This window comes from Pleurodeles waltl, chromosome 4_1 (genome assembly GCF_031143425.1).
Source record: "Pleurodeles waltl isolate 20211129_DDA chromosome 4_1, aPleWal1.hap1.20221129, whole genome shotgun sequence".
Classification (NCBI taxonomy): Eukaryota; Metazoa; Chordata; class Amphibia; order Caudata; family Salamandridae; genus Pleurodeles; species Pleurodeles waltl.
The window spans coordinates 309,264,921-309,281,722 of NC_090442.1; positions in this window are offsets into that span (position 1 = coordinate 309,264,921).

Here is a 16,802-nt window from a genome sequence, read left to right on the forward strand (position 1 = left end):
CCCCACATGAATCAATAGCATTTTGTTGTGTGGATGCAATTTAATTCACACCACATGGATTACGCATTGATATACAATTGAGTTTGTGAGGTTTGAATTTGCTAGAGAGTGGTAGACTCAACAGAAGAAAGTCTGTTTATCATAGACACATTTGTCCTTTTCTTTGTGTTTGGATGATCTGGCATTACCATTGTACAATTGTTAATTCACTGTTTCAAATCTACTATGCAGAGTACGCAGCAGACAAATCTTCTGTAATCTGGTATTCAAAATCATAATGGTATACTTGGACAAGTTCAGAGAAGAGACAACGTTATGTTGATAAAGTACAAAGGTATTGGTGAGCCACACAGGCATCAGCCGTCACCCCCTTGCTATTCTCTCAATAGATGCAACCACTTGTAAAATCTTTGCAGTCTTACTAGATACACTTCCTCATTACTTCAATGGTATATATAACAAATGATTCAGCTCAATCACTCTGCTTCTAATTTTGAATGGTTCCAATTCACATAGTAGATTGCCTACTGACATGATGAATGTCAAACATGTTGAATGTCCAACATTTGTTTTCAAATCGATCTCTCCCAAAACTGCCGTTTTATTGCCCACTCTTGACTTCCTTCCACTGAACTCGCAGTAATGGGCCATCCACCAACTGCCATCGCTAGTAAAGAATGCAGCCATTATTATAAATGCAAACTATCCATTGAGAAACAAGCCGTTTCAAGGATTTTTTCTTCTACGTTAAAACCCTGAAAAAAAATTATCCCCTCCATAGAAACCGAGCATTGCCTTTCGGTGGCAAATGCCTTTATAGATCCAGATTACACTAGAGCAATGTTATGTACATAGTGAACTGTCCACCAACTTGAAGGCACCCCCTCAACACATAGAAAGCAACACAGCATAATATTCACTTAAAAGAAGCGCTGTCAAAGCCAATAGGTCTGGCTTTAACATGCTAATGTAGCGAACTTCATTTGCATTTGTTCCCTCTACTAACACATGTTTAGTTTAGTTTCGTTTGGAGGATTTGTAGAGCGCATGGCTACCCGAAGGCCTCCCAGCGCTGAGGAAGATCACTAGGTAAGAGGAATAAACCTAAACAGGGAACAATACAGTTTTCAATTTTCTACGAAAAGAAGATTCTGACATGTCATGACAAAGTTCCAAGGGGAGGGAGTTCCAGATCTTAGCTGCTCTACAGGCAAAGGATCTACCCCCCCATCTAACTTTCTTAGCACGAAAGGAGTTCATTAAAAAAAGCTGAAGAATATCTGAGTCTTCCCTGGGGGTATAGGGAGTGATCATTCGTCTGAGGAAGACTGGACCCTTGTTTCGAAGGGCTTGGTGAATAAAACACATAGCTTTAAAAATAATACGTTGTTCAATCAGAAGCCAATGGAGGGAAGCCAAGGCTGGAGTGGCAGAGGAATGTCTGGTGGTGTTTGTGAGTAGGCGAGCGGCAGCATTCTGCACCACCTGAAGTCTCTTTAGAACATGCGAAGGAGAGCTCAGGAGCAGTGCATTACCATAATTGAGGCGTGAAAGTATCAGAGCCTGAGTAAGAAGTCTTTTGGCTGAAAATGGAAGTAATTAAAAGATTTTAGTAAGGGTTCTTAGAAAAATAAAAACAGGTAGCTGCCAGTTTCTTAGAATGGCATTCCATTGTAAGGTCCGGGTCTAGCCACAAGCCCAAGCTTTTTATGGAATCTTTAGGCGGAGGTAGATCCTTGGCAAGTTCACTGCTAAGGATGGGGACCTAAGTAAGGAAGGATTCCCGACGATCATAACTTCTGTTTTCCCATTGTTGAGCTTAAGCTTGCTCTCTATCATCCATCTGACGATATCTGAGAGACAGGAAGATAAGGTATGACGATGACTCTAAACACAAAAATGACAGACTACTGACTTTGCCAATGCTTGTTCTAGTTTAATCATATGGACTGTCTGCATCTGTATGCAAAAGTGTTTGTATATTAACATATATGTATGCATGTGTCTCTGAGAATTGCACACAGTTCCCAAGAAAAACATTAAACAGCTTCTGTAAGAAGAAACACAACTAAACAAACAAGCAGTGGCAAAACCAATAGGATGAGGTTCAGTTTTGCAATGCATGCAGTGCTTGCACATTAGCTCAAGACACACGAAAGGGATCTGTGAGAGCAAACAGAGAGAGTTGTATTTGTAAAGTAGTCCCTTAAGCAGTTTAATGCAAGCACTCAAGTGAAGGTGGAAGGATACAGTCATACAGCTGTTAGGTGAGAAATACATACTTCACTATGTTGAGCAAGATGTGATTGACGTGTCTAAATACAATGGCTGAAAGAGGCTGGTAAAAAAAAGCCAGTGGTTGAGAAAGGGGTGGTTCTAGTGCCCATTCTGTGTATATAATAGGCAATCAAACTGCTTGACAGCTGTCCTGTCAAAGCCAATGCCTAAAAATGTATTGTTTTCTAAATGCAATGCATGAATGTAATAAAGGATATGGTGTGTGATAATTCAGCATACTTCTGAGATGTAAATTTGTCTCTCTCGCATTTCAATGCAAGCACTCCATAGTTGGTGGAATGATACATCAAACAGCTGATAGCATACAGGAAGGGACTAATACTTCTCAAGTAGAGGTAAAACGGACTCCGTGTATACTTTAAAGAGTTGGTAACTATGGGAATTCAGGGACCTGCTTTGTCAACTAGACCTAATACTTTGACTACATTTTATCTGCTTGTTCATCTTACACTGCCTTTCTCTGCTACAAAGGTATATTTATCCATTGCATATCTTCTGGCACACAAGGGGACCTATTCCTGTTGCACATTGTTTGCTCGGAGACTTAAGATCAGCACTCAGACCCATGATCGCAGATCTCAGCAAATTCTTACTCTCATTACACACAAAACTAGGAAATTAGATGTGGATTAGCAGCAGCAAAACTACAGTCCAGACCTCCTCCACCAGAACCGAGAGTAAACGGCAACAATTTGTCATTCTGGAGACAGTTGGAAACTAGGTCCCAAATTTACAAAGACTTTGCATCAGGTTTGTGTGACTTTTTAGCACAACCCCAATGCAAAGTGTTGTGTTGGTATTTACAATCCAGCACTAATAGCAATTTGTGTTGGTTTGTAATCAAAAGTAATGCAAAGCTGTGTAATGTTCTGCTTTGATTTACTTTGCATCAAGGGGGCGTTCCATTGGTGGCACATAGGCTTCAATGCAAATCCCTATTTACAAAGAACAACAGACATGGATTTGTGCTAAAATTCTGCACCTCCTTGAAGCAATGTTTTAATTTCTCCTTGTTTTTCCATCAATGCATGTGTGCTGCATTCTATGGCACACATGCAACGAGGGACCTTTACTTCATAGTCTTTGCACAAGAACTATTCGTACCACAACACAGACACCCCTTTTGCTATGGCTCATGGGTGCCTACATTACCACACTGCAGCACAAAGTGCATCAGTGCAGGCAGAGAGCAGAACCGTGCCACATATTAGTAGATATTGTGCTGTTCTGTAGCTCTCAGGCAGTACCATGCAGCAACGCTGCTACTCTATGTTCCATGATTTCTTAGTAAATCTGGGCCCTGACTTCTTTGCTCTATTAACTAATATGATTGAGGTTTTGAAAGTTTTGTCTCTCTCGTACTCTGAGTTACCATTGGACCATGAAAATATGGCATTCACACCCTTGTTCCAATCATTTATTGGTCCATATAATTAATGGGCAGTGGAGTACAAAATCCCATTTGTGTGGTTTCTGTGCATGTACTGATGCAGGTACATATGTAAAATGCTGGTTTTGTGTTTCAGCTCACATGTTACCAGCAGGAAATAAATAGATTGCTACTCTCACCTTATGTACAGTCTTAAGGGGTACAGTTTGGCTAGGGAGACACATTTTGTGGTGCAAATGTATCCACTGCTCCAAAAAGTCCCAGTCTGCATTTAAATGAAAGGAAGGATATGTAACCCCAGATCTCACTCTCAGATTAGTTGGAAATCAAAACCATCTTGTCAGTAGTTCTTGATAATCTGAATCTCTTGTTGGCACTATAATGTGATTTGACTGCTATCTGTAAAGATGTCAGTTGTCCTCAATACTGCTCTACTGCTTTTGCTGTCATGGATTTACTTACTCCACCAGAACACAATTGTCTCCAGTCTGTGAACTTGTAGGGTGTTTAATGGGCTGCTGCTCAGTCTTATCCACCATAACAGGATCCAAGAAAGCATTACTCAAGACCTCATTGATGAAGAACCTCTGAATCACCAGGCAGATGCCACCTTCCTGGGGGGCAAGGAGGCCCCTAGGGCCTTAGCTCAGGAGTGTCGTTATATAGTTTTTCCAAACATTGTGCCAATATTGTGAGAAAATTGTTTTTGAAATGCTTTTGTTTTAAAGAAATAGAGTCATAGCCAAAGAATTGATGAGATTGCTTCTGAAACAAGATGTTTAGGTCACATAGAAGTATAGATTAAGTGTCCTGCTGCAAAGAAAACTCTTCTCTCGTTCCATGAAGAGTAAAGCATATGACATAAATGAATTAGTATTGTATTAAATGATGTTAGAAAGTGTGTATTGTGAATGCAGTCTCCTCGATATAAGCAAAGTATCATTTATTAACGACTTCCTACAGAAGTGCCACAGTAGAATTGTTTAAAAAAAGTTGCTTTTTTGTAATACATCTCCGGAGTGGAGTTGCTGAGGAAGCAATGGAAGATTTCCATTACATTAGGACATGGATTAAAGTTTAAATAATTGTGTAATTCTTAATTATTATTTTGTTGCTTCTGATTTCTCAAATGTGACCCGAACCATGATCATGCTATGCTGAATTTTCAGAATGTATTATTAGAATGTGTGGTTTTGCTGTTACACTTTCTGAGTTCTTGGCAATGATCATAATTTTGGCCCAGGAGCTTTTTGGTGAGCTTTATTCTCTTTTTGTCAAATACTGTGCCATTTTCTGTTGTTCTATTGAGCTGTCAGTTTGTTTTCAAGGGTGTGGCACTTAAAATGTTTGCTTAAAATAATGACTATGTTTTATGATTTTGCATTATTTCCCTGTTCTTCCCTGTACTTCTGCTCTGACCATTTAATGATGAGATTTGCCTATTCTATATTAATCATCTTTAATTTTTCTGTCATAAAAATGACTTTTGCCTATTTTTGATTTAGAACTCCCTTAACTGTCTAATATTGTTTTCCGTTTAACTCTGCTAAAATATTGTTTCTCTGATGAGAAATGTAGTCTTTAACTGCTAGATCAATTGAGGATTGCTGGAGTCAAAATATTTTGGTAAATAACGGAATGCTAAAAATATTGGGGTTCCGATTATTTTTGAGGTTCAGCTCCCACAGTCTCACAGAGCTTTCTAATACCTTAACCTTCACCTTTAACTGCATTAGTGAAGTGCTGACTGTTTCATCTGCCAGTCTGCACTCTAATTATCTTGGAGTCCACCTTCTTCAATTTATCAGTCCAAAAGGCCCCATCCGGCTCTCATCTCAATATTTTTTGTGGGAGTGAAATGAGCCATGAGGAAAATTCCCAGTTACCCTGCAAGACAAGAAGCTCTAACAAATGTCAAAGCCTAACCTGACTGTCTGGGAAGAGGGGATGGAAGGAGACAGGTATTGTCACAAGATTGCTACTTCTGGCTCCTCTAAATTCATCACACTTTCTCCTTCTAGAATCAAATAACAGTCATTGGTACAGGTTAACACTACTAGAAATAAGGCTGAGACACATGCAGTATATGAATATAATAATGTACCTGGTATCTCCTCCTCCATCTGTCAGGTGTTAGTGAGTTGGTCAAAAATGTATTAGCTCTATCTGTAACATAAGAACAAACCCTTATAATTCTAGGTATGCCTGAATAATCTAAAGTACATATTATGTAATGCTTTAATATGAACATACCTATACTGTTGAGTGTGCTGGATCATAAAATGTTATACTGAACTTACAAATATCCAAATAAGGTAAATACATTCACAATTATGTAGATAGATGCATACACTTCTGCATTGAGTAGACATAAACAATAGCTTTATCAGCCATTACATATTCAGGCTCAACTAATGTGTGTTAGCCTAGAATCAGTGCTTTCAAATCATGAAACAATCACTAGTAAATTTTATTTAAGGCTGAGTAACAAAAGTACATGAAATTATTAAGCAAACATCCTTTTGTGTTTTTTAGGTTACTAGCTCATAACTACGTTTAATATCACAACATCAAAAATGCCACAATCAGATAACTGTGTATGACAATATACATTTATGTTTGCAGCGCATGACCCCAAGAAGGACGTTGCAGGCTTTCAAACAGCTGCCTCTTTTTCTGTTTCCTTTGTTAGGTCATGGAAGATCCTTTAATGAAGATGCAGCAATGAAGCAAGCTCGACGTAACCCGATACTGAAAACGAGATGGGTGCGATGAACTTTCATCAAATGCCAGGGAGACTGCAGCACGTAGGAACAATGAAGGAGACTGCAGTTGAGGTGTGGTTTAGTCATGGGGGAACATGGCGGCCGGCTGATGCGGGCCGCGGAGGAGCCCTGAGCCGACCTGGTGGAGCGTATGCAGAGCGCGCTCCACCCCTCTCCCAATTTTTCGGGGGCGGCGGCCACAGCAGAGGCAAGGAGGGACAGAGAAACGACACCTTTGTTGTTGCTGCCCGTGATTTGGATGCGGGCCACCCAGGAACTACAACGCGGAAGATGCGTTGTAACAAAGATTCATCTTCGAAGAAAAAGGGGCAGTGTCAGCACAAGCTGCACTCCCGTTTTTTAGTCAGAGGACACTACGAGGACGCTAACTAAGGACGACTGTCGCTCAGGAAAGATTCTGCCTTTCCATCCAGCTATTACAGAGGATAGAGGTACTGGGCTTTTGCTGGGGGGGGTCATCTATATGTTTTAAACCCCGCAGCTGTTATTCCCCCGGTATGGAGTGGGTCCCCCTACTAATGGTAGGATGCAGAATACAAAAGGGGTGATCCTAGGTGGAAGGAGACAAAGTGGTGGAGGTGGGAATAAGAGAAGTGATTTGGGCTATTCCCTGAGAAGTAATAAGAAAAACTCAAGCACAAAGAAAAGCTCAGTGCCTCAGGTTGTATCTCTGCCCCCTGTAAGGGGCTGGAGAACTAGCAAATCAGGGGAGGCTGGGGAGCAGTCACCAGGGAAGACCAGTAGCTCTAGTCAACTAGGAGGGGCTCACCCAAATCCTAGACACTTAGGGGGTCATTTTGACCCTGGCGGGCGGCGGGCGCCGCCCGCCTGGAGGGAACCGCCATATGGCCGCTCCGCGGTCGAAAGACCGCGGAGGCCATTCTGGCTTTCCCGCTGGGCTGGCAGGCGACCGCCAGAAGGCCGCCAGCCAGCCCAGCGGGAAACCCCTCCCCACGAGGAAGCCGGCTCCGAATGGAGCCGGTGGAGTGGGCATGTGCGACGGGTGCAGTTTGCACCCGTCGCGTATTTCAGTGTCTGCTAGGCAGACACTGAAATACCCAGTGGGGCCCTCTTACGGGGGCCCCTGCCGTGCCCATGCCATTGGCATGGGCACGGCAGGGGCCCCCAGGGGCCCCGCGGCACCCCCTACCGCCATCCTGTTCCTGGCGGGCGAACAGCCAGGAACAGGATGGCGGTAGGCGGTGTCAGAATCCCCCATGGCGGCGCAGCAAGCTGCGCCGCCATGGGGGATTCCCAGGGCAGCAGAAAACCGGCGGGAGACCGCCGGTTTTCCCTTTCTGACCGCGGCCAAACCGCCACGGTCAGAATGCCCTGCGGGGCACCGCCAGCCTGTTGGCGGTGCTCCCGCCGACCCTGGCCCCGGCGGTACTGAACCGCCGGGGTCAGAATCACCCCCTTAGTCCCGGTCTCTAAAAAAACAAAAATTACCCCGTCACTCAGGACATATTTTAAGATCCTCCCGGGTACGCAGGAGAAAGAAAAGGGGATGGAGGAAGCAGGTTTAGGGCCCCCTGATGACAGCCCAGTAGGTGCAGTGGGGGACAGTCTGGTTTTGCACCTTGAACTCTCACCTAATACGTTTCAGTTGCTTGAATCTCATAATTTGCACCAGAGAAATGAGAGTGGTAGGGTCTCGGATCAAGAGGCAAGTCTTAGACTCTCTGTTGAAGGTCCCATGAGGTGGCAAGATGGGAGACCGAGATAGACTGGGTCCCCAAGAGATGAACGTCTCGGCAATTCTATCGCAGGGATGATACAGGACTTAGCAGGGGAAGTGAGAGGAGGTTTTGAGACTTCAAATACTAATCAAAAGAGATTAGAGGTTTGTGTGAAACTCTCGTGCAAAAATTGGACGAGTTAGCTGAGCGGATGGCTGCTTTGGAATGCAAGATTTCCGATTTGAGGAGAGCAACTGAAGAAAATAGGAAGGCGATTCATCGGGTGAAACAGGGGAAGAAAGTCTGCAAGAGAAGTTGAAACAATGGAGAACAGAATGAGGAGAAACAATTTGAGACTGTTGAAAGTCCCGGAGGAACTGGAAAAAGGGGACCTGGAGGGCTTGGTAGTCCGCTTGATTAAGCAGGGTACCCAGATTGAAGAAGAGGAGGAAGTCTTATTAAAGGATATTCAGCGTGTGCATAGAGACCCCTTTAGGAAAACAACTAATAGGGATAAACCTAGAACGATTTTGGTATGCTTCCACACTTATGGTATCAAAGAACTGATTTTATCTATGGCACTGAAGAATAAGACTGTATCTGCAGAGGGTATTGATTTTGAGATCAGGTCAGATTTATCTACTACGACTCTGAATAGGCAATGGGAGCTAGGGAAGAGAATTGATGTTCTGAAACGATTGGGGGTCACAGCCCAGTTGAAATTCCCTGCAGCCCTAAAGGTGACAGCAAACAACAAAATGTATGTATTTAAAGATATTTGAGAAGTAGATGGTCTGATTAAGTCATAGGACTACCAGCCTTTGGGATAGGAGCGCATGTATGCATTTAGTTGTTCGATTTTCTTTTTTGGTTATCTCCAGGCCGGCGGAGCCTTCCTACGGCAAGGAGCCATGTGAGGAGAAAGGGGTTCTCTCTGGGAAAGGGTGGTGGGGTTAGAGGGAGCTGGGAGCTTGGGGGAGGTTGGATAAGGGCACAGGGTGGGGAGCATGTGGGAAAAACAAAAAATTAAATTTGTCCTGATTCAGTTAGGAAATGGTTACCATATTCTAGGGCAAGGGTGAAAGTATGCCAGAGGAGAGGATATTGGGGATGAAGGTTGAAGAATTAAGGCTTCTTGCTTGGAATGTAAATGATTTGAGAGTAAGGGCCAGACAACAGAGGTTATTGCAATAATTGCAGGGACTCCCAAGCTACAGTGATAACTTTACAAGAGACGCATCTGTCCGGGGATGAGTGCAGTAAGTTGTTTAAGCCGCTTGGTTGGATTCAGCATATTCTATGCTCCTCCCAGGCAGGAGGTAGCAAGGGAGTGGCCCTATTAATTAAGAACCATCCTGAGATCTCTTTTCAGGGAGGAATAGCGGACAGAGCTGGGAGATGGATAATAGCGAGGCTACTGGCTTTTAATCAGCCCCTCACATTAGTGGGATACTATGGACCAAATAGGGATGATGTCCGGCCTTTGCGAGAAATATATTATCACCTGCTCCAATATACAGACCCAATTATTTGGGTCGGAGATTTTAATATTGTATTGCATTATGACCTTGATCGGTCTAAGTCGAGCCGGGCGAAAATGAATGAGAAAATTAGATCTCAGGTAATTAATATGATGTCCCATTTTGGATTGCATGATATCTGGAGAGAGAAGATGGGAGCTTGGCGGGGTTATACTTTTAATAACAAAAAGTATAAACATCAATCCAGGATTAGGTTGTGCTTCAAGTTTGGCAGGAGTGTAAGGCAGTTTAGGTGGACGTTAGATAGGACTCTCCTCTTAGACTAAGCTATTGTGGGAGATTTGAAGAAGGACACGGAAGAGTATTTTAGGCTAAATGAAGGCTCAGCAGCACCAGAGGTGGTTTGGTATGCCTATAAGGCATTTTTGCGAGGCAGATTGATGAGAGCAGCCTCCTTTAAAAGGAGGGTATATAGAAATAAGATTACAGGCTTGGAAAAGCTTATACAGATAGCAGAGGAACAACTACTAGGCAAAGAAAGTCAGGTGGAAGAAAAGGAACAATTAGCCAAGGTACTCCAAGAACACCACAATAAACTTATAGCTGAGTTATACAGAAGAGTCAAAGAGAGGTGTGAGGTCAACGAGAGGACCCTCTTTCAATAAGGGGAAGATTGCAGAAAAATACTAGCGTGGCAAACAAAAGCTAAGCAGACGAGGAATAGAGTAGTGGAGATTCACTGGGGAAGCGTAGGATCGCCTTGTACAGGGAACAAGGAAATAGAGGAGGCGTTCTGGCAGTACTTTCGGGATCTGTAGGGGGAAAAGTTAAAGGCGCCTCCAGGGCGGGTCCAAGCCTGGTTGCAGGTGTAGATCTCCTGTCCCCGGGTGATGAGGATGAGGATAGAGGGAATTTGAATGAAGGAAGTAGGCGGGATGAAGTGGAAGGAGTGATTGCCTCTGGAAATCTGGGAAGGCGCCAGGCCCAGATGGATTACCTCTGGAAGTGTATAAGGTTTTAGGAGATAGTTTAACTGAGGTTCTGGTAGGATTGTGTCATTGTATTTTTTAGGAGGGGGCACGGTTTCCTTCTTCTTGGAGGGAGGCAACTATTACTTTAATTGCTAAGCCAGGGAAAGACCCCACAAGGTATGAATTATACAGGCCCATCTCCCTGTTGAATAGTGACTATAAAATCTTCGCAAAAGTCTTGGCAAATAGATTGGGTAAGCTCATCGGTAAATTGATCCATGCAGATCAGAAGGGGTTTATGAAGGGTAGATACATGCATGAGCTAACACATGGTTTGATAGGCACAATAGACTTAGCAAGTACATGTAGGTTTCCTCTGGCGGTTGTGATGATCGACGCCGCCAAGGCATTTGATATGGTTAACTGGTCCTTCTTGGTGATGCTTTGTGAACACTTTAATTTGGGGAGCAGATTCATAAGGACACTACGGATGATATACCATGACCCGGCGGCTAGGGTTTTAGTTAAAGGCTATCTAACTAGTCCTGTTAGGATTGAGAGAGGAACAAGACAGGGGTGTCCGCTATCCCCCTTGTTATTTAATTTATATATTGAGCCCCTGGCTAATCTCATCAGACGCAACTCTTTGACACTCCCCTTTCAGTATGGGTGCTGGTATAAGAAAGTAGCTTTATATGCAGACGACTTGTTAGTTTATATGAGCAATTTAAGTCAATCTCTACCTGTATTTGAAGAATTGGTTATAGAATTTGGGGAACTAGCGGGTTATTTGGTTAACAAAGATAAAACAGAGGTCATGGTCTGGAATATGCCCTAGATCACCGCTCTGGGGAACATCAGGATAAGTAGAGAGGTGAAGAATTTGGGCATTTTGATTACAGAAGACTTGGGGGCGACTGCGGAAAGAAACTTTGTGAGGGTTACGAGTGAAGTATGTAAGCAAATGAAGAAGTGGGTCAATCTGCCGCTTACAATCGTAGGTAGGGTCAACCTGGTTAGGTTGATGCTCCTGCCAAAGGAGTTGTTTATTTTTAATGCACTACCGTTGAGATTTAATAAGGAGGGGATACAGAAATTTCAAGGCAAAATCTGCAGTTTTATTTGGGGCAACAAAAGTGCTAGTATAGCATGGAGAAAGTTGAGGCAAAAGAAAGAGAAAGGGGGTTTAGCACTGCCAGATGTACAGTTGTATGCATGGGCAACTTTTATAAAGAATATGAGGAAGGCTTGCAGAGGTGCTGCCTCCTCTGATCTTGGGTCACTTTTCAAGGTAATGATGAAGGTGGCAAAAGTTCCAGAGGAGGGCTTTTTGTACAAATTTGGAGACCCTAAATTCTTCAAGAAACTGAGACTTACAGTATTAGCCAACTCAGCACAGATTTGGTATGAAATAAGGAGAGGTTCTAACCTGCCATATTATTGTAAATGAGCACTCATTTGGAACTCTCCTGGGTCACCTGAATGGACAAAGGATATCCTGGCTGTTCCGTTGCGGGAGTCTGGGTTTTCGCATTGGGGCAATTATGTACAGAAGAAGGCTTGACTCGTTATAGTGAACTTTTAAGGGGTACAGCAGGAAAGTTATCTAAATTTAAATACTGGCAAATGAGGAGTTTGGTGATGCAAGTTAAATGAGTAGTGGGCAGCACAAATCCAGTGGAGGAGTTATTACAGGAAGAGGAAGTTGGTAAAAAAGAACTCTCAGGATGGTATTGGACCCTCCTGGAATCACTGGATTGCGATTTTGTGCTGCCTGAAGATACGTGGAAAGATTATCTCCCAGGAGTGTAGATTTCAGAATTATGGCAAGTATCTCTAGCTTTGTTGTATTCTACAGTCAAGCCAGTTTGTTTAAGAAGGAACCATTTATTTACAATCCACGGGGTTTTTTGGACCCCGGAGAAGCTGTCAAGACTGGAGTTGGTCAATAAGATATGCTGCCGCAAGTGTGGGGCCGAGTCGGTAGGGGACCTGCATATGTTTGTTAACTGTCCCTGTCTCCAACGTTTTTAGTCTGAGGTGGGTGAAAGTATTAACCAGATTTTACTCACGGACTGCAAGGTAAGCCCTTCCTTAATTATTTTTGGTTGTTCTCAAGGAGATAACAGGATAAAGAAAGACGGTGCTAAGCTACTGGTTTATATTATTTTGTTGGCCAGAAGGGAGATATGCAGGAAGTGGATTAACCCATTGCCCCCAACCCTGGAAGACTGGAGAGGCTCGTTACTCTATAATATAGGATGCAACACTAAAGAAGGTGGCACTAGTAACGGTTCAGGATTATGGGAGCCATTAATTAACTGGTTTGCGAAGTAATAACCTGTAGCTGGTCCTATGATTATACTCTTAAAAGTCCAAGAAGTGGTTCACCCACTATTTACGGAGGGTTACCCAGCCCGAAGACGGACTTCGCCCAGGTCAAGACACTCCCGAGATAATCTAGATAAGGTGTTTGGAGGTTGCCGTGACCAGGGAATTTAAGAGAATGAGGACAAGGAAAATAAAAATGAAGGAGATTGCAGGAAACAGGTATGTGTTAAGGTCGGCAAATAGGAAATCCTTGATGACTAGCAGCTACCAGCGGTGCTGCTTGCACCCTTAAAGGTTACCCGCTTCACCTCTTGAAGGAACCGCATGTCTGTGAGCCCACCTTCGGGGAATCCCGACAGATGCACTCAATTCATTTAGCAGTCCAGAAGTCCCATGTCAATTTATTTTTGCCCAACTCTCCTTAACCCTCCTCAATAATAACTTATACAGTTGTCATTTTCACCTCTGTTCACTTAGGTCCTGATTTAAATTTCAGATTAGGGGTTACTTCTTCACAACGGTGACAGATATCCTGTCTGCCGAAATCTAAATCCAATTGTTTCCTATGGGATTTAGATTTCCGCTGACAGGATATCTGTCACCATTATGACAGAGTAACCCCTGTGCCAAAATCTAAGTCAGGCCCTTAGTCAAAGGGAAAGATGCCACTCTTTTTATACCAAGGCCCTCTGAGTTCACATGCCCTAGTTCCTTCTCTCTGACTTCTTCTGGCTTCCATGTATACCATTTGCTCCATGGGCACCTTTAGTTTATATTCTTACTGAGATATCATGTGATGAAGTTCACACTGTATAACAAACAGAGTCCTCAGTCAGGCCAGCAGTTCCAGCAACAACTACATTCAACAGTTAACCTTAACTCAGGCCTTCTCTGGCACTGCAAGTGCAGCATTCAGCAATCAATCATTGATGCACACCTGCCCATCTAATGTGATCTTCTCTCCTTCCAGGTCCCAGCACCACTACTATGCAGGGGAGCAGAATTCAACCCTCTGGTACCGACTTAAGGAGGAGGCTCAGGCTTGAATCTACCTCTCATTTCTCTCAGGACTGCCACTCCATCTTCCAGCTGAAAAATGTTGAGACCTTTCTTGATGTAGCCTGCTATCTTGACCTCTGATATCTGGAGGGGAGCTCACTCAACTCTCGTTTAATTGTCTCATTGTGAGTCTTGGAAAATCAGTGGTTGCCCCTCAGGTGAGAAAAGTGCATTAGTTGTCTCTGAATACAGGCATCTCTCTCTGACCCACAAATGCAGCAGCATAGTGGCTCAGAGAATTGGCAAACGTCCGATGTCCAGCAAGCTCTTTCCCAAGTAGCCCCCTTTAGCACTTGACTCTCTCATTCTGATGAAGCAGTAAAGTCCAATGTTTACAGCTCCTTGAGACTCAGTTCATGAGCCAACAACAGTTTTTTCTCAGCCAAGGCTGTCTCAGCTGCAGCTTCAGCTCTTTCAGCTTCAATCTGTTTGGCTGCTATTTCAGCCTCAGCTTGCTTGGCTTCTCACTCTGCCCTCCTTTCCTCCTGTTGAGCCTCAATTTTTAGCCTTGCCATTTGCAACTGAAACTCTCTCTCCTCTCTCCTTTCCTCTGCGGTCAGGCTTTGATCCCTGGTTTGGCAGGGGGCCCAGTTGCAGTGGTAACATCCACTGATGGCAAAAAATCCTCTGGGGAGCCATCTTGCAGAAAAAAGATAAAAATTAATTTGACCTTCAACTGTGGGTAGGGAGTGAAATACTTAGCTACTGTATATCACTGCACAAATACAATCTTATCCTCACCGCTGATCACCAATGTTAGAAATTGGGTCTTTGGTTGGCAGTCAGATTACCCCCTGTCCAAGCAAGGACCCTCACTCTAGTCGGGGTAAGTCACACACAATCCAAATTATCCTGTGCCCACCCTCTGGTAGCTTGGCACTGAGCAGTCAGGCTTAACTTAGAAGACAATGTGTAAAGTATTTGTGCAATAAATCATACAATAGCACAATATAGCACCACAAAAATACACCACACAGTGTTTAAAAAAATATACAATATTTATCTGGATATTTGCAGGTCAAAACGATCAAAGATGCAATAAGTAAATGTAGAGATATCACTGGAAAGTGATATAAAGATTATTAAGTCTTTTTAAAGCAAACAAAGTCTCTTTTAAGCACAAAGTACCTGGTTTGGGTGAAAAATCTCTGCAATGGGCCACAGAGGATGAGAAGTGTGGAAACAAAGAGAGTGTGCATCGATTTCCCGGGCCGCACATGGTGATGTGTCGTTTAGTTTCCACACAGGGACAGCTGTGCGTCGATTTCCAGCGCTCGGTCATGGATCCTCTTCAGGTTGCAGGGTTTTCAGACCCTCCGGGGTCTGTGCGTGGAATCCTGACTTGTGGAGCGAAGTCACCAGCGCTGCGTCGTTCCGGTGGGTGTTTCGTGGAAATTTCTTCCGTACGGCATCGATTTCTCCTCTGGAAGTCAGGCTGCATTGTCCCAGGTCGGCTGTGCTTCATTCCGGTGGGCCATGCTTCGAAGTTCCGGTTACAGAGCAGGCACCGCGTCGATCTTCTCCTTGCGAAGTGGGGTTGGGTCGTTCCGGTTTGGCGTGCAGGGAATTTCTCACCGCAGGGCAGGCTGTGCATCGGTTTTAGCAAACTGTGCGTCGAATTTTCACTGCAGAAGGATCCCAGTTGCAACAGAGAAGTCGTTTTGGTCCTGAGACTTCAGGGAACAGGAGGCAAGCTCTATCCAAGCCCTTGGAGAGCACTTCTGCATCAAGGCAAGAGAGTAGCAAGACAGCAGGGCAACAGCAAGGCAGCAGTCCTCTTCAGAAAGCAGTCAGGTGAGTCCTTTAGGCAGCCAGCAGTTCTTCTTGTCAGGGAGCAGGTTCTGGTTCAGGATTCTTCTCCAGGAAATGTCTGAGTTGGAAGGGTCAGCGGCCCTGTTTATATACCCAAATGTGCCTTTGAAGTGGGGGAGACTTCAAAGAGTGGCTTAGAAGTGCACCAGGTCCCCTTTTAGTTCAATCCTGTCCGCCAGGGTCCCAGTAGGGGGTGTGGCAGTCTTTTGTGTGAGAGCAGGCCCTCCACCCTCCCAGCCCAGGAAGACCCATTCAAAATGCAGATGTGTGCAAGTGAGGCTGAGTATCCTGTGTTTGGGGCGTGTCTGAGTGAATGCACAAGGAGCTGTCAACTAAACCCATCCAGACGTGGATTGAAAGGCACAGAAGAGCAGAGAAATGCTCACTTTCTAAAAGTGACATTTCTAAAATAGTAATATTAAATCCATCTTCACCAGTCAGCAGGATTTTATATCACCATTCTGGCCATACTAAATATGACCTTCCTACTCCTTTCAGATCAGCAGCTACCACTCGAACAATATATGAGGACAGCCCCAATGTTAGCCTATGAGGGGAGCAGGCCTCACAGCAGTGTAAAAACGAATTTGGGAGTTTTACACTACCAGGACATGTAAACTACACAGGTACATGTCCAGCCTTTCACCCACACCGCACCTTGCTCTAGGGATTACCGAGGGCACACATTAGAGGTGACTTATATATAGAGAAAGGGGAGGTTTGGGCTTGGCAAGTACTTTTAAATGCCAAGTCGATGTGACAGTGAAACTGGACACACAGGCCTTGCAATGGCAGGCCTGAGACAAGGTAAAGGGGCTACTCAAGTGGGTGGCTCAACCAGTGCTGCAGGCCCACTGGTAGCATTTAATCTACAGGCCCTGTGCACATATAGTGCACCTTACTAGGGACTTATAAGTAAATTAAATAGTCCAATTGGATATGATCCAATGTTACCATGTTTAAAGGGATAGAGCATATGCACTTTAGCACTGGTT